Source organism: Bos indicus, chromosome 6, assembly GCF_029378745.1.
Source record: "Bos indicus isolate NIAB-ARS_2022 breed Sahiwal x Tharparkar chromosome 6, NIAB-ARS_B.indTharparkar_mat_pri_1.0, whole genome shotgun sequence".
In the NCBI taxonomy this organism is placed as follows: domain Eukaryota; kingdom Metazoa; phylum Chordata; class Mammalia; order Artiodactyla; family Bovidae; genus Bos; species Bos indicus.
In genome coordinates, this window is record NC_091765.1 from 101,324,888 (window position 1) to 101,350,771 (window position 25,884).

Consider the following 25,884-nt stretch of genomic DNA (forward strand, 5'->3'; position numbering starts at 1 on the left):
TATTAGTTTTTAATCTTTGTGTTCGCATATATTTCCTTTTGTTTCATGGACTTGAAGTTTAATTTGTCCCCAAAACTTTTTAAAAGTTAAGAGATTTTTATGTTTCTAAAATGTACAGCCACAATATCCCTCTGCCATTTCCCAGGCTGGTTATTTGAAAGGCAGTTCTCACCTCTTTTCTGGGAGTTTCTCCGTGCCCTCTACTGTGGGGCCATGTAAAGTGACTTTGAAAACAGTGTGCCATGACTCTTTGCATAATTTTATTGAAGAGGCTCCTACTACTTTCACACATTTTTATTTATTATAAATGTAAATGCTCTATTCCCAATCACAGGAAGAAATATCTTACAGAAAACCCAAACAAACTTTTTGGCCAACCCAATATTTTTATAAATAAGTAAATTATTTAAATAGGATATTATGGAATGGGACTATATGTACTGTTAGAGTTAAGAAATTTTTTTAAAGTTTTGTGAAGTTTATTATGATGTGCTATATAATTTAAAAAAAAAAAGAAAAGCTTGATATGGAAGCCACTCGAGTCCTGGTTTTTGTTCAGCCCCAATAACTTTGACAAATGATTCCATGTTTCTTCAAGGCAGCTCTTTCTCATCTTTACAATAGGTCTTATATAACATTTTTCCTGTACACCCATCAATAATTTTACTAACTATATACTGAAATATATCATATGCAAAATTTAGATATAAAATTCTATATAAAGCAAAAATTTAATGAATCACAAAAAAACACATTATATTTTAACATAAAGGAGATAACTTGTTTTTTCCTTTAAAAGAACTAGGTAATACTACCAAACAGTATATAAGTGATTTTGGTTTATTTAAAACACACACACTTACACACACATGCCTGTGCACTTGGATTAGGCAGCTCAGAAATGCAAATCAAATTACTAGGCCAGATAAAGATTTTTTCATCATTATATATTACATCATAAGTGATACATTTCTGAGAGACCAGAATTAATTAATTTTTAAAAAGATGTGGCATCTGTACAGGGCTTTATATTTTTTAACTGTTTTATTTTATCTTATTGTAATGACACTGTGTTTTCTAACCCTTTCTTGTGTTTTCCTATTGGAAGCATTCACTATATTCAGTGCTCTGAAAATTGCCAAAGGACAAACAATATTCCAAACTCCCCTTCTGCAATTTTGAGTTCAAAGATCCACAGAGCTTTAGAGGAGAGACAAGTTACCTGCCGTAGCTTTGGTTGATTTTTGTGTTAATCACTGGCTTCTCCTTATTCCCTTTTCCTTTAATCTCTGGTTATAATAGGGTGCCATTATAGTTGCAGACATAGGCTGACAAAACAGGAACAAAGATATGAGATAAAAGTTTATTTGAGCTGCAAGTTTATAGCAAGTGTGCATGCAAGTTGATTAGGGAGACTGCAGTGAAACTTGTAGGCAGAGTCTCATAAAAATATATCATCTTGATACTTCTGCATTTGAAACTGTCTGCCGAAATGCCTTCGTTACTGATCATTCCTTGCAAAGTGAATGACTTTGACCAAGGATCTGGCTGTTATTTCCCTTTCCACCATTACCCCTTCCCCTTGCTCCGTTTTCAAAGGTGAAAGTCTGGGTGTGGGTGAAATGGAATGGTCCTTCAGAGCAGTCAGGATGATTATCCAGCCACTTTGACAAATTTGCCGACATCTGTTTCAGAGTCATTTTTGCTGCACAAATCTGCCATTAACAAACAGTAAGGACTTTAATTAACTGAGCATACCAAGAAGTGAAGCTCTGATAAAACGGCACCATCTGGAAGACAGAGATGTGAAATTCTCTCCTCTGCTGTGTTGATTAGGGATTATATTAAAATTTGTCTTGCTCACAGATGATTCCCCTGCTGTGTAGGGTTAATAGCGAAGGCTTTATGATTTGAGATACTTTGCTCAGGTGTGCCACTGCATTAAAATGTAAATTTCCTGAGTTTGAGATTTTTCCTTTGGCCTTTTGTTAATGCCCCATTAGTGCTCATTAACTTTGCATGCTCCACATAGAGTCGCACTGATCAGCTTTGAGCTTCAAGAAGAGGTCAGCCACAACCGAGCAGTGGCAAACCCTTGACAGCTGTCCTCAACAAACCTATCTGGAAATTTAGTCAGGATAATCTCCCTAGAAAAATTCACTTGTGCAGATAATCACAGACTCTTGGGTCCAATTTCAGGCAAGGCATCATAGACTCTTTGAAGTCCATGTGTACTTGCCCAGTCACTTCAGTCGTGTCTGACTCTTTGTGACCCTATGAACCATAGCCCACCAGGCTCCTCTGTCCATGGGACTCTCCAGGCAAGAATACTGGAGTGGGTTGCCATGCCCTCCTCCAGGGGATCTTCTTGACCCAGGAATTGAACCCCTGTCTCCTGAGGCTCCTGCATCACAGGCAGATTCTTTACTCACTGAGCCACCTGGGAAATTCATGCTAAATCCACAAATCCCAGATTAAAGATGTGTTCATCAGACACACTGTTACCCTCTTTTGTACATGTAACATTTCCTCTGTTTCATACCAGCAGCCTACCCATTCAACTGCTTTATTTGACTAGATTTTTAAGAACCTGTTTGACTTGGTTCTTCAGCTTCCCTGGTGGCTCAGTTGATAAAGAACCTGCCTGCAATGCAGGAGACCCGGGATTGATCCCTGGGTTGGGAAGACCCCGTGGAAAAGGGAATGGCAACCCATTCCAGTATTCTTGCTTGGAAAATTCCATGGGCAGATGAATCTGGCGGGCTACAATTCATGGGATTTCAAAGAGTCAGACATGACTGAGTGATTTAACACACTAACACTTTAACACTTAGCAAACAGGAACTCTGGATTTAGAAACTAAACTTGTTCCAATATGATTCAGTTTAATGGCTCCCAATTAAGTAAGTTTCCCTACAGACTGGAAAGTGTGATAGATTAAACCAGTTGCACTTTATCAGTCTTGGTCACCTTGGATCTAAGGTGAGGAGTCCAGGAGAAGCCTGAAGTAGATTCAGGGATAAGTTGCATCTAGGGGACTCTGTCACATACTTCTTAGCAAGGAAGCAATGCTTTCTGCCAATAAAGCTGAAGTTCATTGCAGCTTACAGTGTGTGGCAGGGTCATTATTGAAAACATTTTGCATTTGGCAGTAGTGTTAGAAAACCATGAAATGCATGGTCTAAAATTATGCATTCTATTTCTCATTTCATTCGAGAGAAGGCTTTAGGAAACAATCCTAACATGCCTGAGACAGATGACATTATCTATTGTGTAACAGTTGTTCCCTATGGATGTAATTTGTGTTTTTTTCTGGGGGATGGATTAGGAATTCAAGAGAAGGTTGCTACATAACCCCTTGCTATCTCTTAAGACAGACACAAAAATGGGAATTAAGAAATAAAGATTTTTCACCAGTTCTCTCTTTAAATGATAATTATGTTCATAAATTTACTTTGATAATCTCTAGTTGAGTCTTTATTAGTGGCTCAGGTGGTAAAGAATCTGCCTGCAATGCAGGAGATCCAGGGTCAATCCCTGGGTTGGGAAGACCCCCTCAAGAAGAAGATGGCAACTTACTCCAGTATTCTTGCCTGGAGAATTCTGTGCACAGAGGAGCCTGGCTGTCTATAGTTCATGGAGTCGCAAAGAGTTGGACACAACTGAGTGACTAACACACACACACACACACACACACAATCTCCAGTTCTAATTTTCCATTTGTAAAATGGGGATACAATGAAACTCAAGAATTAGATAATTAAGAGAAAGCTCATGACAGTCTCAAAATAGGTAGGTTTTGCTACATATAGCTTTTTGCCAATTCTAATTATCTTTGGGTCAATCTGAATAAAGCATTTTTCAGGTGGCAGAGAAAAACATTTGTGATACGCTGTTTAACTTGACAGAAGGTCTGTATTAGCCTGTTCTAGAGAAGGCAATGGCACCCCACTCCAGTACTTTTGCCTAGAAAATCCCATGGGCGTAGGATCCTGGTAGGCTGCAGTCCATGGGGTAGCTAGAGTTGCACACGACTGAGCGACTTCCCTTTCACTTTTCACTTTCATGTATTGGAGAAGGAAATGGCAACCGACTCCAGTGTTCTTGCCTGGAGAATCCCAGGGATGGGGAAGCCTGGTGGGCTGTGGTCTATGGGGTCGCACAGAGTTGGACACGACTGAAGCGACTTAGCAGCAGCAGCAGAACAGCTATATTTACCCTTTTATCCAAATCAGAGAGGCCTGGTGTCAGAAAGATATTTCCAAGTAATAATCAGTATCTTCAAGCCAGAACGCCTTTTGTATTTTGTAAGATTGTACAAATATTTGTCACAGTATAATTTTTACTCGACAACTGACTCAGTGCCTAACAGTTCATTGTTTCTCTCACCATCTTAAACTAAACTCTGCAATTTAAGTCACCAGTATAGTTAAGAAATATAAATTCAGCCTTAGCCATTATTTTTCCTCTTCTTCTCATCTTTCCCACCTCCAAACAGGGGCTGTGTTAAAATTTCAGAGAAAGGATTTTCAGGTCTTTAACCTACACAAGGCTGAAATGATCAATGCCCAAGCCACACAATGCCCTGATGATGGATGATTCTGTTGCTTCTGTGCCAAGGTCACTGATGGCTTTGTCCAACCTTGGAGCCAGAGCTTTGCTAAGTCACCATTCTCCTCTGGTCCTGTTATCTCCATGGGGTATTTCAAACCCCACTATTCCAATGGCTTTTTCTTACTCTGAGGTCAGCATATGGGTCCCTATCCCTCTCATCTAAGTTGCTTCAGTTGTGTCTGACTCTTTGCATCCCTTTGGACTGTAGCCCACCAGACTCCTCTGTCCATGAGATTCTCCAGGCAAGAATACTGGAGTGGGTTGCCATTTCCTTCTCCAGGGGATCTCCCTAACTCAGGGACTAAACCCGTGCCTCTTACATCTCCTTCTTTGGCCAGGGGTTTCTTTACCACTAGCACCACCTGGGGAGACCCTAAGTCCTTCTCTTAATCTCTGTCTCCACATCACCCCTTCCTTCCCTCCAAACCCCATCCCAGCACCCCTAGACGATTTTCAATTTTCCCCTCTGTGGACATTTATAAACGCAATGCTGATCTGTCTTTCTTGGGAGCAGAAGGACTTTTTCCTAACTAATGCATATTTTTTATTTAGTTGTTGATAGTTTTATATAGTTGTTTGTTTCTTCTTATAATGAAAGACTGGACATGCCAGCATCTTTGTATTTTTCCTCCAATCCCCAAACTATGCTGTTTATTTCAACGTGGTCTTTTTGTAATCGTATGTATTTGTTTACTTTTGGCACCACTGGGTCTTCCTTGCTGCACTGGCTTTTCCCTAGTTACGGTGAGCGGGGGCTACTCTAGTTGCCCTGCACAGGCTTCTCGTTGTGGTGCTTTCTCTTGCTGTGAAGCACAGGCCGGAAGGCACGTGGGCTTGAGTAGTTGTGGTGTGTGGACTCTAGAGCACGGGCTCAAAAGTTGTGGTGCACTGGCTTAGTTGCTCCGCAGTGTGTGGGATCGTCCCAGACCAGGGATTGAACTCATGTCTCCTCCATTGACAGGTAGATTCTTTATCACTGAACCACCAGAGAAGCCCCTCAATATGATCTTTTCGGTAAAATTGTGTAGCAGACATCAATATAAGGCAGAATTCCCACTGTTCAGTCCTAGGGGTGACTGGGCATTTTCGCACCCTGCCATTCCAAGACTGTATCCAGGCAGGTGATGAGATTCACCTCTGAGTGGTAGTGCTCTTCTCTAGGTCAGCTTCTGTTCAGCTGTTTAAATCCCTCTTCCCCATAAACCTTTACTGGTTTAATGTGAACCCGTCAGTTACAGTTTATTGTCTCTGATGCTACTTCAGTTGCCTCAGATGAAAGTATTTTAAGTTTTTTTTTCAGGTAAAAAAGAAGTATGTTGTTAGTAGCCAGCTTTCCTTAGCCTTCCCCAGAGAGGGGTGGTCTGAAACTAGATGTCCAGACGTTCGAAGGTATTAACTCCACTCCATCTTCCCGCTGCCTCTGTTGATATTTTATTTTCTGAAAATTATCAGAGAGAAGGAAGCTCAAGAGAAATCCTCTAGAGAATGTGAACTTTTAAGTCTAGAATGAAAGAAAGTTGGCCCTCATGCAGCAGCTCTTCTTCAGTCTTGTTTGAGATTTTTGAATGATACTTTCCATCCCTGTTCCGTCATTCAGATGTCCATATGGTAGTAATCATCTGTGTTAATTATGAGAGAAAAAGATCCAAAAGGAAAAGCAGTTGAGTAAAGCAAAAAAAAAAAAAAAAAATGTTTTGTATGATGAGGGAAGATAGGTGATTTGGAAGATTAATCTGTGGACATAGAACAAGCTCTTGTTACACATGAAGTGGAGGCTGTGCTTTCCTGGAAGTCATAGAGGAGATCATTGCAGAATCATTCCCTACAGCAAAGGTGAGTATCTTTCATAAGCCTTGGATAGAAAGTCATTACTGATACCTTGTTGAAGTTTTGGGATATACCAGCCCCAGGGTTAACTGGTTTAGGACAGAAGGGCATTCCATTAATATCTTTACAAGCAAGATAGAAAACAGTTTCTTCAGTCATCACTGTAAACATTTCTTGACTTATATTTAGCCACCATTGACAACATCATTAATAATTTGGTATATCTCAATTAGGTATTGAAAGAAGTTTAAATGAATAACAACAAGCCAGTCCACATAACCAAACCATCACATACTAAAGGATAAATAGTGTACAGTCAACAAAACTGATCATTCAAAAGCATTTTATAGGCAACATATTCCAAAATGAGAAGAAACAGCTAAAAGGAGGATTTTATATCTGTTTAATGAACCACTTAAAGATTTATCATTTTTTTATAATAGGAATATATTAACAGTTGAGATTTTTTGTTTACTAAAGGATAGATAATAGAAAAAAGTTATGGAAATGTATTCTTAATTCAAAGATAATGAACAAAAGGCTATATTTTAAAAGAATATTAATGCCCAAAAGACAATTATGAAAGAGATAATTACATAAAATATCATTCTGCAGTGTATGTACAGCAAATAAAACTACAGAGTGAGGTAACTTTTTAAATATTTTTTCATCTCTGTAACCTATCCCCTTACATCATGTTCAGAGAAAACAAGAGCCAAGGAATTTTGTTCACTTGCTCAGATAATAGCTGAAATTGGAGAGACATAATTTGACATGATAGAGCCTACACAGGAGACACTTACTCAGTGTGTGTCATGGAAGCATCATAGCAGAATGGAAGGAAGTAGCCTTGGGGACAGGCGGTCATGGGGTCAAGTCTTGGCTTTACCCCTTATTTTCTGCTTGTTATTATTGTTATTCAGTCTCTAAGTTATGTCCCACTCTTTCCAGCCCCATGGACTGCAGCATGCTAGGATTCCTTGTCCTTCACCATCCCCCTGAGTTTGCTCGGATTCATGTCCATTGAGTTGATGATACTATCTAACCATCTCATCCTCTACCACCCTCTTCTCTTTTTGCCTTCAGTCTTTCCCAGCCTCAGAGTCTTTTCCAGTGAGTCATCTCTTCATATCAGGTGGTGAAAGTATTAGAGCTTCAGCTTTAGCATCAGTCCTTCCATTGAATATTCAGGTTGATTTCCTTTAGGATTGACTGGTTTCATCTCCTTGCACTCCAAGAGACTCTCAAGAGTCTTCTCCAGTTCAAGTTTTGGCTTTATATCTTACTTTCTGCTTATAATAATAATAAAAAAAGTTTTAACCTCAAAAAAGTACTTCCATTTTAATAGAGTTGATAGTAAATATATAAAATTAAGAGAAGAAATAATCCTATATGGCTAGTTATATAGAGATTCATATCGAAGTATTAATGACAAAGCCAGTAAATGAGTTATTCATGTGATTCATCAAATAAGTATCCCAGATAAGAAACAGAGTTACTTTATTCCATTCAAGGGTCAGTCACTTCCAAAACCTTCCCTTGATGGCTCAGTAATAAAGAATCTGCCTGCAGTGCAGGAGCTGAAGGAGACTCAGTTTCCATCCCTGGGTCAGGAAGATCCCCTGGAAAAAGAAGTGGCAACCCACTCTATTATTCTTGCCTGGAGAATTTCATGGACAGAAGAACCCATGGGCTGAAGTCCATGGGGTCAAAAAGAGTCAGACACAACTGAGGTGATTTAACACATGAATATATAGTTCCATATATTCAATGGAACTGAATATACTTACACATGTAAATGTTTATTTAACATTCTTTGGCACTCCCCTCCCCAGTTTTCAGGCATAGGATCTACTTCAGGACTTTCAGTAAATAGTTCTAACATTCTTTGTTGTGTAAATCTTCTGGCCCACAAAATAGTCTGATGAGGCAAGCTTAGATGATAAATGAAGATTTTAGTGAAATGGCATGGATGGGGTTTTCCAGACCTGAGGACTGATAAGAAGTAGAACAGGATCAGCAAAATGAGGTGAGGCGAGACAGATGGTAAGGAACTGATGTGCCCAGCTATGGGATTTCTTTCCGTAGTCAACCTCCAGCATTGAAATATCAACTGGAGTCCCCCAAAGTTATATTTGAAAATAGTGTGGTCTTCAGAGTCAAATCCGGATTCATCATCTGCTATGTGTGTGTGTAATCTGGGGCAAGCAAGCTATTTGCATTTTTGAGACTCAATTTCCTCATCTGTAACATGAGGATTATATCATAAAATGATCATCTACCTTTCAGGGCTGTTGGGAGAATAATAAAAATGTACATAAGGTCCTTGAAAAATAATCAACACTCCATAAATAGCAGACATTATGACTGAACTTATTTTAAAATGTCAGCTTTGCCTTTTATATAACTAAATTACCAATTTTGTTAGACAATATCTCCTTCGTCTTTATTTTTCAGCACAAAATAGCTTTTTGACTTTGAGCAATGCCCTTAACCTTTGTATGATTCGGTTTCTTCACACGTGAAATAACAGGGGTAATATCTTGAGGAATGCTCGAGTCCTCCAAGGTCATGGTGCTAATAGCCTGCTATCCATTTTCTTCTTGATCGTAATTAAAGCAAGAGGCATATGCATCAATATGCCGCAAAATGCATAATCCAGCACAGCACTGGCATCAGCAGCATGGACTGTAGGGTAACATGACCTGAGTTACTTCCCATGGTTCCCCTGCTTAATGTAGCTGAATGTTCTGGGCAGGTCAGGCAGCTGTTTTATGCCTCATTTTTTTTTCCCATTTTATAGATTTTCTTTGCACAACTTAATTTGCTAATGATATAGAGAAAATCATTTGTCCTCAAATCTCTATTACCTCACCTATCCTACTGGCGCTCTGCTTTCCAAATGTAATAGTTTAATGAAAGTATTACATTGTTTTACCACAAGCTGGCTAAACACCAGCACTTCATTCTCTCACCCCAGTCAGACAAAAATGTTCTAGAATGTCATTTCTCTTTTAGTTATAGAGCTATGTAACAAATAATTCACTAGTAATTTGAGAAACTGTCATACAGAAATGTGTGTTATAATAATTATTAACACAGAGGAGAAAGTATGAAGGTAATGTATTTATTAATCAATACCTTCTCAGTATTTACTTGGTGGGTTTTCCTATTCATGAGTGAATTTTCATGATATATAATATCAGTGTAAACATTTCCATATTCATAAAAAGTTTGGAACCTTTCTAATATTAAGGGTCTGTTATAATGAGCAAGAAAAAAATGTTGTTCAAGCCATACTTTAAAATTAAGAGTAAGGAGGAATTTGGTGCTCCACTTGGTGAAAGAATCTGCTTACAGGAGACTCAGGCTCGATCCCTGGGTTGGGAAGAACCCTTGGGGAAGAGAATGGCAACCCACTCCAGTATCCTTGCCTAGAGAATTCCATGGACAGAGAAGCCTGGCAGGCTACAGTCCATGGGACTGCAAAGAGTCAGATACTGCTGAGCAACTAACACTTTCACTTTACAAATTTGAACTACAGGGCCACTGGCATTTTCTCTAATTATGAGATCCTTTGATATGTATGTATTTCTTGGAAAGTGATTGGTAATTAAAAATGGTAGCACTTGAAATGATGTCTAGAGTTATAACTAGTGTGGATCAAAAAGGCTTTGTATTAAGATACTAAATTGCAAATGCTATAAAATATTTTTAATAAAAAATTTTAAACTATGTAAATTTGAAAGCTTCCCTTTCCTTTAGCATATGTTACTGCATTATTCCTCATCCTAGAGGAGAGTTTACCCAGACGTGAGATCTGGCTGCTGGTTTATATGGTTGATGCATATACTTCTTGTTGTTCAGTCACTAAGTCATCTCCAGCTCTTTATGACCCCATGAACTGCAGCATGCCAGGCTCCTCTGTCTTCTGTTATCTCCCAGATATTGCTCAAACTCATGTCCATTGAATCAGTGATGCTATCTAACTATCTCATCCTCTGTTGGTCACTTCTCTTTTTGCATTCAATCTTTCCCAGCACCAGTGTTGTGTCCAATGAGTTGGGCTTGTGTGAAGAACTGACTCATTGGAAAAGACCCTGATGCTGGAAAGATTGCTGGCAGGAGGAGAAGGGGACAACAAAGGATAAGATGGTTTGATGGCATCACTGACTCAATGGACATGAGTTTGAGCAAAATCCGATAATTGGTGATAGACAGGGAAACCTGGCGTGCTGCAGTCCATGGGGTCCCAAAGAGTCAAACATGACTAAGTGATTGAACTGAACTGGGCTCTTCACATCAGGCGGCCAAAGTACTGGAGCTTCAACTTCAGCATCAGTTCTTCCAGTGAATATTCAGGGTTGATTTCCTTTAGGACTCACTTCATCTCCTTTCAGTCCAAGAGACTCTCAAGAGTCTTCTCCAACACCACAGTTCAAAAGCATCAATTCTTTAGCACTCAGCTTTCTTTATGGTCCAACTTTCACATCCATACATGACTACTGAAAATAGCTTTGACTATGAGGAACTTTGTCAGCAAAGTGATGTCTCTGCTTTTTAATATGCTGTCTAGGTTTGTTATAGCTTTCTTTCCAAGAAGCAATAGTCTTTTAATTTCATGGCTGCAGTCACCATCTCACTGATTTTGGAGGCCAAGAAAATAAAATCTGTCATTATTTCCACTTTTCCCCTTCTATTTGCCATGAAGGAATAGGAGCAGATGCCATGGTCTTAGTTTTTTGAATGCTGAGTTTTAGGCCAGTTTTTTCACCCTCCTCTTTCACCCTCATCAAGAGGCTGTTTAGTTCCTCTTCAATTACTGCCACTAGAATAGTATCATCTGTATGTCTGAGGTTGTTACATTTCCCCAGTAATCTTGACTCCAACTTGTGATTCATCCAGTCCAGCATTTCACATGAGGTATTGTGCATAGAAGTTAAATAAACAGTGTGACAATATGTAGCCTTGATGTACTCCCTTTCCAGTTAGGAACCAGTCAGTTGTTCCATGTCTGATTCTAACTGATGCTTCTTAACCTGCATACAGGTTTCTTAGGAGGCAGGTAAGGTGGTCTGGTCTTCTATCTCTTTAAGAAATTTCCACAGTTTGTTGTGATCCACAGAGTCAAAAGCTTTAGGGTCGTCAGTGAAGCAAAAGTAGATTGTTTTCTGGAGTTTCTTTGCTTTCTCTATGATCCAATGAATGTTGGCAATTTGATTTCTGGTTACTCTACCTTTTCTAGAGGTACAGTTTGTACATCTAGAATTTCTCCATTCACATACTGTTAAAGCACAACTTGAAGGATTTTGTGCATTACCTTGTTCAGTTCAGTCCCTCAGTTGTGTCTGACCCTTTGCGACCCCATGAACTGCAGCACGCCAGGCCTCCCTGTCCATCACCAACTCCCGGAGTTTACCCAAACTCATGTCTATTGGGTCAGCAATGCCATCCAACCATCTCGTCCTCTATCGTCCCCTTCTCCCGCCTTCAGTCTTTTCCAGCACCAGGGTCTTTTCAAATGAGTCAGTTCTTTGTATGAGGTGGCCAAAGTATTGGAGTTTCAGCTTCATCATCAGTCCTTCCAATGAATATTCAGGACTGATTTCCTTTAGGATGGACTGGTTGGATCTTGCAGTCCAAGGGACTCTCAAGAACAGTTCAAAAGTACCAATTCGTCAGTGCTCAGCTTTCATTATAGTCCAACTCTCACATCCATACATGACCACTGGAAAAACCATAGCCTTGACTAGATGGACCTTAGTCAGCAAAGTAATGTTTCTGCTTTTTAATATGCTGTCTAGGTTCATCATAACTTTTCTTCCAAGGAGTAAGTGTCTTTTAATTTCATGGCTGCAGTCACCATCTGCCGAGATTTTGGAGCCCCCCAAAATAAAGTCTGTCACTGTTTCCACTGTTTCCCCAGCTATTTGCCATGAAGTGATGGGACCAGATGCTATGATCTTAGTTTTCTGAATATTGAGCTTTAAGCCAGCTTTTTCACTCTCCTCTTTCACTTTCATCAAGAGGCTCTTTAGTTCTTCTTCACTTTCTGCCATAAGGGTGGTGTGAGGTTATTGATATCTGAGGTTATTGATATTTCTCCTGGCAATCTTGATTCCAGCTTTTGCTTCATCCAGCCCAACATTTCTCATGATGTACTCTGCATATAAGTTAAATAAGCAGGGTGACAATATAGAGCCTTGACGTACTCCTTTTCCGATTTGGAACCAGTCTTTTGTTCCATGTCCAGTTCTAACTGTTGCTCCCTGACCTGCATACAGATTTCTCAAGAGGCAGGTAAAGTGGTCTGGTATTCCCATCTTTTGAAGAATTTTCCATAGTTTGTTGTGATCCACACAGTCAAAGGCTTTGGCATAGCAATAAGGCAGAAATAGACATTTTTCTGGAGCTCTCTTGCTTTTTTGATAATCCAACGGATCTTGGCAATTTGATCTCTGGTTCCTCTGCCTTTTCTAAAACCAGCTTGAACATCTGGAAGTTCACGGGTCAGGTATTGCTGAAACATGGCTTGGAGAATTTTGAGCATTACTTTACTAACATGTGAGATGAGTGCAATTGTGTGGTAGTTTATGCATTCTTTGGCCTTGCCTTTCTTTGGGACTGGAATGAAAACTGACCTTTTCCAATCCTGTGGCCACTGCTGAGTTTTCCAAATTTGCTGGCATATTGAGCGCAGCACTTTCACAGCATCATCTTTTAGCATTTGCAATAGCTGAACTGGAATTTCATCACTTCCACTAAATTTGTCTGTAGTGATGCTTCCTAAGACCCATTTGACTTCGCATTCCAGACTGTCTGGCTCTAGGTGAGTGATCATACCATTGTGATTATCTGGATGGTGAAGATCTTTTTTGTATAGTTCTTCTGTGTATTATTGCCACCTCTTCTTAATGTCTTCTGCTTCTGTTAGGTCCAGACCATTTCTGTCCTTTATAGAGCCCATCTGTGCATGAAATATTCCCTTGGTGTCTCTAATGTTCTTGAAGAGATTGCTAGTCTTTCCCATTCTATTGTTTTCCTCTATTTATTTGCACTGATCACTAATGTCTGGTTCTAGGTGAATGACCGCATCATCATGATTATCTGTGCCATGAAGACCTTTTTTGTTTAGTTCTTCTGTGTATTCTTGCTACCTCTTCTTCTTAACATCTTCTGCTTCTATTAGGTCCTTACTGCTTCTGTCCTTTATTGTGCCCTTCATTACACAAAATATTCTCTTGATATCTCCATGGAGATGCAGGAGACACACGTTTGATCTCTGGGTTGGCAACATCCTCTGGAGGAAGAAATGGCAGCCCACTTCAGTATTCTTACCTGGAAAATCTCATGGGCAGAGGATCATGTCGAGCCACAGTCCAGGGGATCGCAGCGAGTAAGGTACGACTGAGCAAACATACATGCACTTTTGCAATAAGAAGCTTATGATCTTAGCCACAGTCATCTCCAGGTCTTGTTTTTACTGACCATACACAGTCACATCTTTGACTGCAAAGACATAGTCAATCTGATTTCCCTATTGACCATCTGGTGATGTGCATGCTTGAAGCATAGAGAGTCCTAGTCAGAAACCTGAAATTCCCAGTCCACACTGGCTTGACAGGCAAGGATGTTACCCTATTATTGACCATCTCCACTCCTTATATTCATGCTACTTAATCTATAGAACAAAATTTCTAGGATGCCTTTAGCCTAAAATTTATTTTTTCTTATTACACTACTTAAATATTTATCATTTTATCCCACTGATAATTATAGTAAAAGTAGGCAATTTTAATGATGAAGATTTAGCCAGAATTAAGAGCAAGTATTTACTGATTAAAGAGAAAATCTTCACATCTTTTATTATAACATGAATAAGTTCAAAATCTTTAGGAGGAGCTAGAGAAAAATCAATACATGCATTAATGCAAAATTGATTTTAGCATTTTTTTCAAATATTTTCATATCACTTCTGTGATATTTTCATATCACTTTCTGTCTAGAGAAATAAAAGCTGGTGACATAGTTAGTATTTTCTTTTATAATAATTGTATTTTAATAATAAGGATCAGAGCTCCAAGTGAGAATTTCTCACCTTTTCAAAAAATGATTTTCATATTTCTTCATAACATGATTATTGGATAGTAATAGCTATATAAAGTAAACCTGGCTGTTCTATCAGATGTCAGTTCAGGGGAGTTTTAAGTTTGAAAGCAGTATCTTAAACTTAAGATTATTTTCTATAGCATCTATTAAGTTCCGAAAAACTAATTCACACTTTCTTCAGAATCTAGATAAAACTAACAGAAAATTTGGAACTTGAAATTGATTTTTCCTCCAGCCAAAAATATCTTCGTTTACCTTAAGAAAACTATCCCCAGCCCTAACAATAAAACCCATGATCTTTAAGATGTCAGAGAGTCTCACATGGAGACGTGTAACTCCCATTCCCTTTGCCTGACTTCCTGTAGCATTTTTTCCCTTCAGGAGATTTGTTTTTATGAGCTATTTGCAGCCATCCCGTGATGACTTCATAGAGACTTTTGCTTTCATAATTTATCAGTACAGCCAGTCCAATTACAGCCAATAAAACACCTGATGCAAGGCTGGATTCTCACAAGTATCCCAGAGAAAATAAAGGAAAATAACAAGCAATTATTTCCCTGGTGGCTCAGACAGTAAAGAATCCTGCTGCAATGCGGGAGACCTGGGTTTGATTCCTGGGTTGGGAAGATCCCTGGAGGAGGGCATGGCAACCCACTTCAGTATTCTTGTCAGGAGAATCCCCACGGACAGAGGAGCCTGGCGTGCTACAGTCCATCAGGTCACAGAGAGTCAAACACGACTGAGAACTAAGCACACACACACGTGGTTTTGTGCCATGAATCGCCTGTTCTCCAGGGAGACTGGCTTCAGTTCCAGCATGGACCCTTTTCTGTCTCAAAGTAGGAGGCTCTATCTTACGAACTGTCAGTCAACTGACTTGCTAGGCATTTTCCATGTTCCTCTCAACTTAGACCTAGTCAGAATGCCAGAAAAATCTGATTCTTCTACTCTTTGAGAGCCTTCTTCTTGCTTTATTTTCTTTTTAGTACAACTACCTCATATCAGGATGAGTTAATACCCATGGTTGGTCTTCACTGCAAAGTCTATGACATAATAGTAATCACCTCGGTATACCTTGGAATTCCCTGGTGGCTCAGATGGTAAAGAATCTGCCTGCAATGCAGGAGACCTGGGTTCGATCCCTGGGTCAGGGAGATCCTCTGGAGAAGGAAATGGATACACACTCCACTAATCTTGCCTGGAGAATTCCATGGACAGAGGAGCCTTGTGGGGTTGCAAAGAGTCAGACATGACTGAGCAACTGACACCTTCACTTTGGTAGACCTCAATGAGCCCAACATTCACATAGGAGGAGAGGACAGGAGCAACAGGGAATGAGTCTGTTTAGATTTCTCTCTAAACAGCCTCTTTTTGACCATCTGGGGCAGTGGATCTGTAACAATAGGGAAAAAAGACCTAACTACTTGAGTAAAAATCATGAAACAAAACTTCGTAGTAAAGTAGGGATAACAACCAAATGAAGAATCCCATGCTGTTTCGTATGCCAGAGTCAAATGCTCAGTATTTATGGGACTTTGAGCAAGAGACTTTTTATTTGAAGGTGTCAGTGTCCTCAGTTGTAAAATTCCTACAGTCTTTTTCATATCTATGATTCATGGTCAATTCCTTAAAGTGAAAGTTACCTAAATAGTAAAGCAGATCTTACTTGATAGGTGTCCATTATATCCTTAAGAGAGAAGTAGGTGGATGGAAGTTAGAAGTCATCATAGAATGCAGGTGTGAAAATTTATTGAATCATTTATTTGATAAATAATAACTAATAATTTATTACTTAAAGTTAATTTATTACTTAAGTTAAAATTAATCATAATTTTATAATTTGCACATAATTCATTTTATTGGAATTAAGAGTTTCACATGTTATCATGTGATTAAAGCCAAGTATAAATAGTACAGTGAAAATAATCCTTTTAATGTAGAGACTTTTCTGAGATATTTAATACAAAATCATGGCCCTGTACCCCAGATTCTGGTTCTAGGTTGAGATCTGTCCCAGTTGGCTAGTTTGTTTAAATTCTTAGCATGATTTGTGTCTGATATTCCCATTATCTTGGCTATTAAAATCCAAGTGCCTATATCCCTCCTTGATTTAGACCTAAGAAAATGTAGAATTATTGACCACTTGTTGGGTGATATCGATATTATGACAGAGTGGTATTGATTTCCTAAGCTACATTTTCCTTATCTGTAAAATGGAAATGATTATATGCATTAAGTCTTTACCCTCTAATTAATTTCTTTTTTCTCAGAAACATGAAGAAGGCAAAGCACAAACTTCTGGTGTCTTGTGGGCTCTTTTCCTTTTCGTGTTCATTTTAGCCTAATTTCATGCTTGTGCTTACTTGCTCAGTCAGTGTCTGACTCTTCGCAACCACCAGGCTCCTCGTCCATGGGAGTTTTTTCCAGGCAAGAATACTGGAGTGGGTTGCCATATCCTTCTCTAGGAGTTAGCCTAATTGGGTTGCTATGTAAATCAGAAAAAGAGACATTCAATGCCACCACAGAGGTGATTGGTTTTATCATCAAAAGAGCCTCAATTAGATGTCCGCAGATCCCTTTTTCTTTCTAATATTATGACCTTAGCGTTGACAACTTTGTGAGAAAGTGAAAACTAGTTTCAGGTAATTTATAACTTTTCATTAGAGAGAAATAGGTCTCCTGTTTTAGGTTTCTTCCCTATGCTGAGTCCTCTTCCTCCTCTGTGAAATCTTTCTTTGGGTTGTTTTCTTCTCTCCAGCTGGTTAACATTTATTGATCCCCTGTTGAGGGAGAGGTGTTTATTACCTCCACTATTGCCTGTGCCTACTTGTTTATCCTCGTCTTCCCCTCCTTTTCAAAGTGTCACAATAGCCTCGTCACAACAGATTGTTTGTTGCTATAAAGATTCCTTTTTCGTTGTTTTAATGGGAGATGTCATGGGATATGTGAAGGGTAGTAGTTAGAAGAAATATTTTGACAACCGCCATTTAGCCAGTTTGGAAAGCTTCATGGAAATGCTTATGACTTGAGTTTGTCCACATCACTCGTTTATCTTTTGCTTTATGAATGACTGTTGGTATGAACTGAAAGGTTTGTAATAGACCTTTATATTGTGTCATTATTTATAGTTGCCTAGCAGTCAAAGCCATGGAGCTCATTTTAAAATCAACAAAAATCCCACACCGAATTCATAAAAAAGTAGATAAACATCTGATAGGAACTCCTTAGATTCTCAGTTTACATGGCATCTCAGCATCCGTTGTCTTATTGAAGTGTCATCAGACAGGTAAGGAAATTGAGACCTGCAGAGGGAAAGTCATGTGCCCAGGTTTTCAGTCAAAAAGTAGCAGACTTCCCCTGCCTCCCATTCCTGTTCTCTTTCTACCAGACAAGGACACCTCTCCATTTGCTGCTAATTCTTGGTGGTGCTAAGATACTTCTAATTCCTCTAGTTTCCCTTGTCAAAAAGTGCAATGGTGGAGACAAGAAAAGTGAATAAGAAGTCAGTGCAAAATTATACCAGTGTTAATCCTTCTATTTTATATACTTCTAATGTGTTTTATTGTAGGCTAAAAGGATGAAACTCCTGCCTCATATTTAAGTATAATTCCTTAAAAATGCTCTATTGATATAGTTGGATAAGTTCGATTTAGTAAAGCAAATTTATATATGACTAACAAATTTGTTTTCACTGTTATAATGTACTCTATTGTTTCTAGATTAAATAATATGGAAATTATGTGAACATATTGAATGAGTATCAAGATACAGTTTTAAAGCAATTATTAAAATGTAAAATGTGAGTAAATTTAAATATGCCTCTTACTGTGAATAAGTGATTGATGAATTGCAACATGGAAACAATGGCTGTTCTCCTCCGTCATTACTTTTAATACTTTTCATATTGCAAGATGTGCTTTGAGACCTTCAAAGGATCCACACATGGAATTTATCAAATAAAAATTGCAGTGGTTTCTTTGGGTGACATAGATGTATGGTAACCAGAATGTATAAGAAGTCACTTAGAACTTATCCTCATGTATAAATGAAAGAGGGGATCAGCACCAGCTGGTATCTAATGTTTTCTTGGGATAATGTCTGTCCTTGCTCTATAGATAAAAATCAGCCTGGTTACAAAATTTGTACAAACAACTTGAACCATCAGAACACAAACAAATGATATATGGATTAAAGTATCCAAAATAATTTGTAACAATACTTATAAACGTGCTCATTCACTCACATTCTGTCCCCAAAAGAGGTACTTTAAAATTCATATATGCTAATTTTTTGCCATCAGAATAAAGCTCCCAATTAGTTTAGCCTTTTTAACATAGCGATCCTTTTTCCTAGAAATTCATTCTAAGGCTTTGAAAAAAGAAATCTACAGAAAAACAAAAATATTCCTAGTAGTGGGTAGTACAATTTACTAAAAAAAGAAAACCCTGAAAGCTAAGTTTATGCCTCCAAATAGAGTAACATACAAATAACCTGTGTTATACCATGCAAAAGAATATTATTCAGACATTGAAAACAGCAAATGAAATAATAATTTTATTTATATATTTTACAATTTGAAAGTGTTTTGCTGTTTTTTGCAGTATCTCATTTGATGATTCCTGATAAAAGGAAAATGCTTATAAAATATTCAAAGTGAAATAGTATTTAAAAATTTATAAATGAACTATGACAATAACCACATAAAATGCTACATATGGATAAAGGTTGGAATGTGTGTATGCATTATGTAGATAGATAGTAGATAGATACACACATACAGTATATCTTTGAGGGAGCTATATATATATATATATAATTTTCTTTAATATTAAGATATTTAAACAAAAACTCATTCTAAATTTTAAACAGAAGATGAAATGTGATTATTCCTCTTGAATAGATTAAATTAAAAAATATTGTCTTTTTTCATGGTAGAATGGAATTGAATAGAATCCATAAAACATCTTTTACTATAATTTCTATATGAATGAATAAATCATGTTTCTCAAATTTTTAGCCAACCAAGATGAATTCATTCCATAAATATATAATTTAGTGTATTCAAACTTTATTTAGCTTCCAAAAATAACCCTGGAGTTCTAATAGTATCCCAACTAAAGAGTAGGAATAATACAAACACACACGTTTGTTTAGTCACAGTCCAAACAAAGATATAAATAAGTAGAAGAATTTACTGTTTTTCTTAAAGTCCGTTGGAGATTGTTGTTTTGAGAATATCACACCTTTATATTTTTGATCCTCTAGCTCAGTATTATCTGAAAAGCATACTGTTCTCTCAGTTTTGTGTTGGCTTTTTGTTTAAAGAGCAAAACCTATCCCCTTCCTGCTTATCTAATGAACCTGTTTCTCCTTATGAGCATGTTAGAAAATTTTTATTCAATTTAAAAAGGAAAACATATGTCTATGACTTAACTATTGAAAATTTAAATGCTCAATATGCATGAATTCGGTCTTTCTATTTCTCCAGTTCCTCAAATATTATTTAAGCAGACAAACACAAATAAAACAGTAGTACGTGAATGAATTTTAACCTGAGTCCAGATACTCCTGACTGGCCTCTAGACCTTTATGCTCAACACAGCTGGTAACAAGAAACACTTAAATTGAGGACCTGAGTCTGCTATTTAATTAACAGGCTGGTGTTTGTTTATTTTCTTGTAACTCCTGTGTTCTCTACCAGCTGGTTCCTAGTTAGGTCAGAAGATATATAGAACACAAACAAAAGTGCAAGTAAGGCCCAAGTGACTTCAGCGATGCAGTCTCTCCCTTAGGCACCCTGCTTGCTGCTGCTGACAAGTGCTCAGTCGTGTCCGACTCTTTGCAACTCCGTGGACTGTGGTCCACCAGGCTCCTCTGTCCATGGAATTTTTTCCAGGCAAGAAAACTGGAGTGAGTTGAGGCACCCTGGTTACCCCCAAATAAATTTATATTGACTTTACAGAACAGAGCTCTATAAAATATGCACTAAAGCAAGCTCTTTTTAGAAGACAATAGATTTTCTTGATTGTATATACTGTTAGTTCATCATTCCCCTTTTAGGAATAAGTAGGGGTTCTCTACTTATTCCTAAGACATCAAACAAAGGTCTCTATAGTCAAAGCTATGATTTTTCCAACGGTCATGTATGGTTGTGAGAGTTAGACCATAAAGAATGCTGAGTGCTGAAGGATGCTTTTGAACTGTGGTATTGAAAGACTCTTGAGGGTCCCTTGGACTACAGGGAGATCACACCAGTCAATCCTAAAGGAAATCAATCCTGAATATTCTCATTGGAAGGACTGATGCTGAAGCTGAAACTCCACTAATTTGTGAAGAACTGACTCATTGGAAAAGCCCCTGATGCTAGGGAAGACTGAAGTTGGGAGGAGAAGGGGACAGAGGGTAAGATGGTTGGATGGCATCACCGACTCAATGGACATGAGTTTGAGCAAGCTTTGGGAGATGGTGAAGGACAGGGAAGCCTGGAATTCTGCAGTCCATGGGGTTACAAAGAGTCGGACATGACTGAGCAATTGAACAACCAAGGGGTTCCCTGGGGGTTCAGATGGTAAAGAATCCACCTGCACTGCAGGAGACCTGGGTTCGATCCTTGGTTGGGAAGATCCCCTGGAGGGCATGGCAACCCACACCAGTATTCTTTCCTGGAGAAACCCCATGGACAGAGGAGCCTGGCAGGTACAATCCATGGGGTTGCAAAGAGTCAGACATGACTCAGTGACTAAGCACAGCACAGTGATTCCAAAACTCTGATCACAGACACACTTAATACAGTTGGTAAGAGAAATGATAATAACAGATATAAAGACTGAATGTTTCCACTTGCAGAGATTATAAACATGGGTGAGTTAGTTCGAAATTTTTTTTCAAAAATGATTCCAAAATATTATGATCTAGAGTTATTGGGGTTTTTTTTCTTCTTTTTTCCATCTTCCTATCTTTTCTTTCTTTTTACTACATGGTAGTAACAATTGTTGCAGAATATTTAGAAAATAGAAAAAAGATCAAAAATAAAATTGTTGCTATTGTCTCACTGCTGTTAATGTTGCTGTTTAGTGGATAGGTCATGTCCAACTCTTTGCGACTCCATGGACTCCTCTGTCCATGGGATTCTCTAGGCAAGAATACTGGAGTTAGTTGCCATTTCCTTATCCAAGGGATCTTCCTGACCCAGGGATCGAACTCAAGTCTCCTGAATTGGCAGATGGATTCTTTACCACTGAGCCACCTTGGAAGCCCCTCCATGTATAGAGGAACCTGATGAGCTAGAGTCCATGGGTCCCAAAGAGTTGGACATGACTGAGTGACTAACATTTTCACTTTCAAGGGACATTGACACTGATGTTTTGAAGGTTTTACCCTCAAGGACCTACTTTGTAGAAAATAGAAGTACCCAGGTCCCAGAGGGTCCCAGGCTTCCAAAAGGAGCCCTTACTGAAGGATGTTGGTGGAACAGCATCTGAGGCTATAGTCACCTAGCCCAGGTTTCCAGGTGACTGAAAGCTTTCCCTCAGACCACCTGACTATAATGGCCTGTCACACTGTACGTGGGTGATAACTATATTGCAAGACTATCTTTTTATGAAAATTTCAAGTATGTCCAATGCTCCTGATTGTACATTTTAAAACAACTTAAATACCCAGAAATTCCTTTCCCTGGGTTCACAAAATGATAATCTTCAGAATTTTTCTCTCCTAATTTATACTCCTAAGTATTTTTTTCTAAAACCACTTGAACATATTTAGGAAAACTTTCAGTAAAATCAGGACAGTGATTATTTACAGCATAGAATAGAGAGATATGAACAGAAACATATTTTAGGCTTCAGGGGAAAAATGTCTTCAATACAAAATAAAATTATGTTTCAAGTAAAAAATTTTTACTGTTCAGGAAGTGTTCAGTTTCATGATTTTGACTGTATATACATTAGGAGACCCGATATATGTATCTTTAAGCATCCACATAAAATGACAATCTAAAAGCTTACACATTTCAGATTACTTTACATTTTTCCCTAAATGACCTTCAGTGTTTTAACAATATTTGCTCTCCATCGCTAATAATAGTTATTATCATGTGGTGTTGTTTCTAAGGCTCAAGAAAAGGAATTAAATTGAAGGGGAGGGCAGGGGAAAATGTGCTAGAAAAAACATTTTTCTCATTAGATTACAAACTAGAAACAACCGAATTGTACTCATACAGGAACCCAGTTCGACCCTAATATCTGTGTGAAGTTAAATACTGCCAGTAGGACACTTCAGGAAGGTATCATCATTGGGAAAGGAAGCAAGAACCAAGCAGAAAACCAAACCATCTTATTTGCTCTTTTACCCATTGCAAATACTGGCCCATGCTTCCAGATGCTTTCTTTATACACTTAAACTTTAATACAAGTTTCTTTTCATCTGTTGTTGTTGTTATTCAGTTGCTCAGTCATGTTCGACTCTTTTGACCCCATGGACTGCAGCATTCCAGTCTTCCCTGTCCTTCACTATCTCCTGGAGTTTGTTCAGACTCATGGTTATTGAGTCAGTGATGCCATCCAAACATCTCATCCTGTTTTATCCTCTTCTCCTCCTGCCTTCAATCTTTCCCAGCAGCAGAGTCTTTTCCAATGAGTTGGCTCTTTGCCTCAGGTGGCCAAAGTATTGAAGCTTCAGCATCAGCATCAGTCCTTCCAAAGAATGTTCAAGGTTGATTTCCTTTAGGACTCACTGGTTTGATCTTTCAGACCAAGGGACTCTCAAGAGTCTTCACCAGCACCACATTTCGAAAGCATCAGTTCTTTGGAGCTCAGCCTGTTTTATGGTATTACATGATTTGAAATCAGGATCTTGAAATGAAGTTTCTGAGACAAAGAAAGAGAGGATGCAATGTGCTCTTCTGTGAAATTACACTCAGGAAAACACTAGCTGAAGTGTTTGAAAAACCAAGTGCTTTAATGGGACAGTATAACAATTGGTAGAAAATGCCAGAAATGATGTTTCCTTTTTCATTATTTTTGATTTGAGAGATAGTTGAAAACTTTGCCAGTAGATTTTTCTTTTGTTAAAATATCACTGCAGTAGTTTCTAAATTTAAAATAAATAATTCTGACATGGTTGTGTTTTTAGCCTTTCTTCAGAAATAAAACGAGTTTGGGAATAAGAGAAAGCAGCTGTTTCACTTTGCTGCATGGTGGTTTTGTTAGTCAAGAATCTGCCTGCAAGGCAGGAGACCTGGGTTCAGTCCCTGGGGCAGGAAACTACCCTGGAGAAGAAAATGGCAACTCACTCCAGGATTCTTGCCAGGGAAATCCTATGGACAAAGGAGCCTGGCAGGCTACAGTCCATGGATCGCAAGAATCGGACATGACTTTAGCAACTAAACCACCACCCCCATATAAGTCATCATAGACTTCTCTATGGAGTAATGTTTTTTACTTGCTCTTTAGTTAAATATGGTGCCATAGAACAAGAGGGTTGTACTAAGTGTCACAATGTGTATTCTGAGCAAAAATAGCAATGGAATGAATGCCAAATAGCTGAAGGCCTTTTACCTTGTTTTATGTGGGCTGATTGGCTATTCAGGATGATGTTAGTGCTTTTGTTTTTTTATTCAGAATTTAACCTGAAAAAATATTAAAGTCCCTGTTTTTATTCTTTTTCTCTGCTATTTATTTTGACTTATCACTAGTTTAATCAGTGGCCCAGTTATATTTATCTCTTTAAAGAAAATATCTGCAACACACTGATTCTAGCTCCAAGATTTTGAAATTTAGTTTTCTTTTTAAGGCTAGATTTGGCAAGGATGAAGAGGCTGGTTTTATGAAGTGATGTTGGATGGTGCAGTTTGCACATAAGAGTATTAAAAGCAGAGGCAAAGTATCATCAGCCAGTGGCATTCTTAGAGAAGATTGTAAAAATATGGGAAAGGCAGATTGAAGGCAGGAACAGTTACCCTATCTGAAGGATTTGGTGTGAATTGCCCTGCTGGCTTGCAGATCTAATTTCAAGGTTTCTCTTTCAGCTGGCAGTGCCACTTAAAATGAGGAGAGCAGAAATACATACCATGCAGGGCTGCATTTCAGGCTCTGCTTCTAGCATTCCAATAAATCTAGTAGAAAGAACCTGGTGTTTTATTAACATCCTCAGACTCAGGGAACTGAAAATTGTGACTCTGATACAGTACTCCAAACTGTAGTTGAAAAAAATGCCTTGTCTGCTACATTTAAGGGTAAGAGATTGCCTTGTTCCCTTGTGGGCATTTCTAAGGATCTTGTAATTTAAGCAAATTAAAATAAAACAATACTTGTGAAAAAAGGAATGGTAGTCTACTATATAGAAACACCTCTAAACTCACATCTTCAGAATATTCTGTATGGCATATGGATGTGTGCTCAGTTGCTCAGTCATGTCTGACTCTGCAACCCCATAGACTGTAGCCCGCCAGGCTCCTCTGTCCATGGAATTCTCCAGGTAAGAATACTGGAATGGGTTGCCATTTCCTTCTCCAGAGGATCTTCCCAACCCAGGGATCAAACCCATACCTGCATTGGCAGGCAGATTCTTTACCACTGCAACTGGGAACTCTACTTTATGCACTGTGGTAACCTAAACGGGAAGGAAGTCCAGATGGGAGAGGATGTGTGTGTACGTATGGCTGATTCATTTTGCTGTACAGTAGAAACTAATACATCGTAAAGCTACTGTACATCAATAAAAATTAATTTAAAATAAATACATATTCTGTTCCTTTCTGTAAAAAATAAATAGACATTCATCTTCAGCTTGAAGACAGGCCAGATCCATTAAAAAAAAAAAAGAATTATAGGCACATATTAACAAAAACTATCATTTTTTGTCTGTATCCTACATCAACTTCCTTTTAAAAAAAAAACAAAAACAAAACTTTTTCTAAACATTTCTATGCTCTTTATAAAAGCTAACTTGCCTGGCAGATATTCTCAAGGTTTTGTGATAACTGCATTCTTGTCTTCTCTACTCTGTATTTATAAAGCACATTTTATTTCTGTTCTTCTTTTGAGAAAGTTATAAATCAACAGATTTCCTCCAAGTTCAAGGCCAGGCAGACCATGATTGTAGTTCAAGCCCTGCCACTCACCAGTAACAGTGTGCAGGCAAATTATTCTCATTGATAAAATGGGATAGAATGGCATCATCCACTCAATGGACTTGAGTTTAAGCAAACTCTAGGAGATAGTGAAGGACAGGGAAGCCTGGCGTGCTGCAGTCCATGGGGTCACGAAGAGTCGGACACAACTGATCGACTGAACAACAGCTTTACAGTGGGAATAACACCAATTACCTCATAGC

The 25,884-nt window shown here is 38.4% G+C and overlaps 1 protein-coding gene across 7 annotated transcripts in view; it reads left to right on the forward strand.

Annotated features, from left to right (window-relative positions):
- ARHGAP24 (Rho GTPase activating protein 24) overlaps window positions 1–25,884 on the forward strand; it is an 878,267-nt gene that overhangs the window by 682,348 nt on the left and 170,035 nt on the right. For 2 of the 7 annotated variants that reach the window (XM_019963051.2, XM_019963050.2), the window contains exon 1: window positions 1–25,884. This exon is cut by the window's right edge. The exons of the other annotated variants lie outside the window; for them this stretch is intronic. The gene's annotated coding sequence lies outside the window, so the exon portion shown is untranslated. 7 annotated transcript variants of the gene reach the window in all.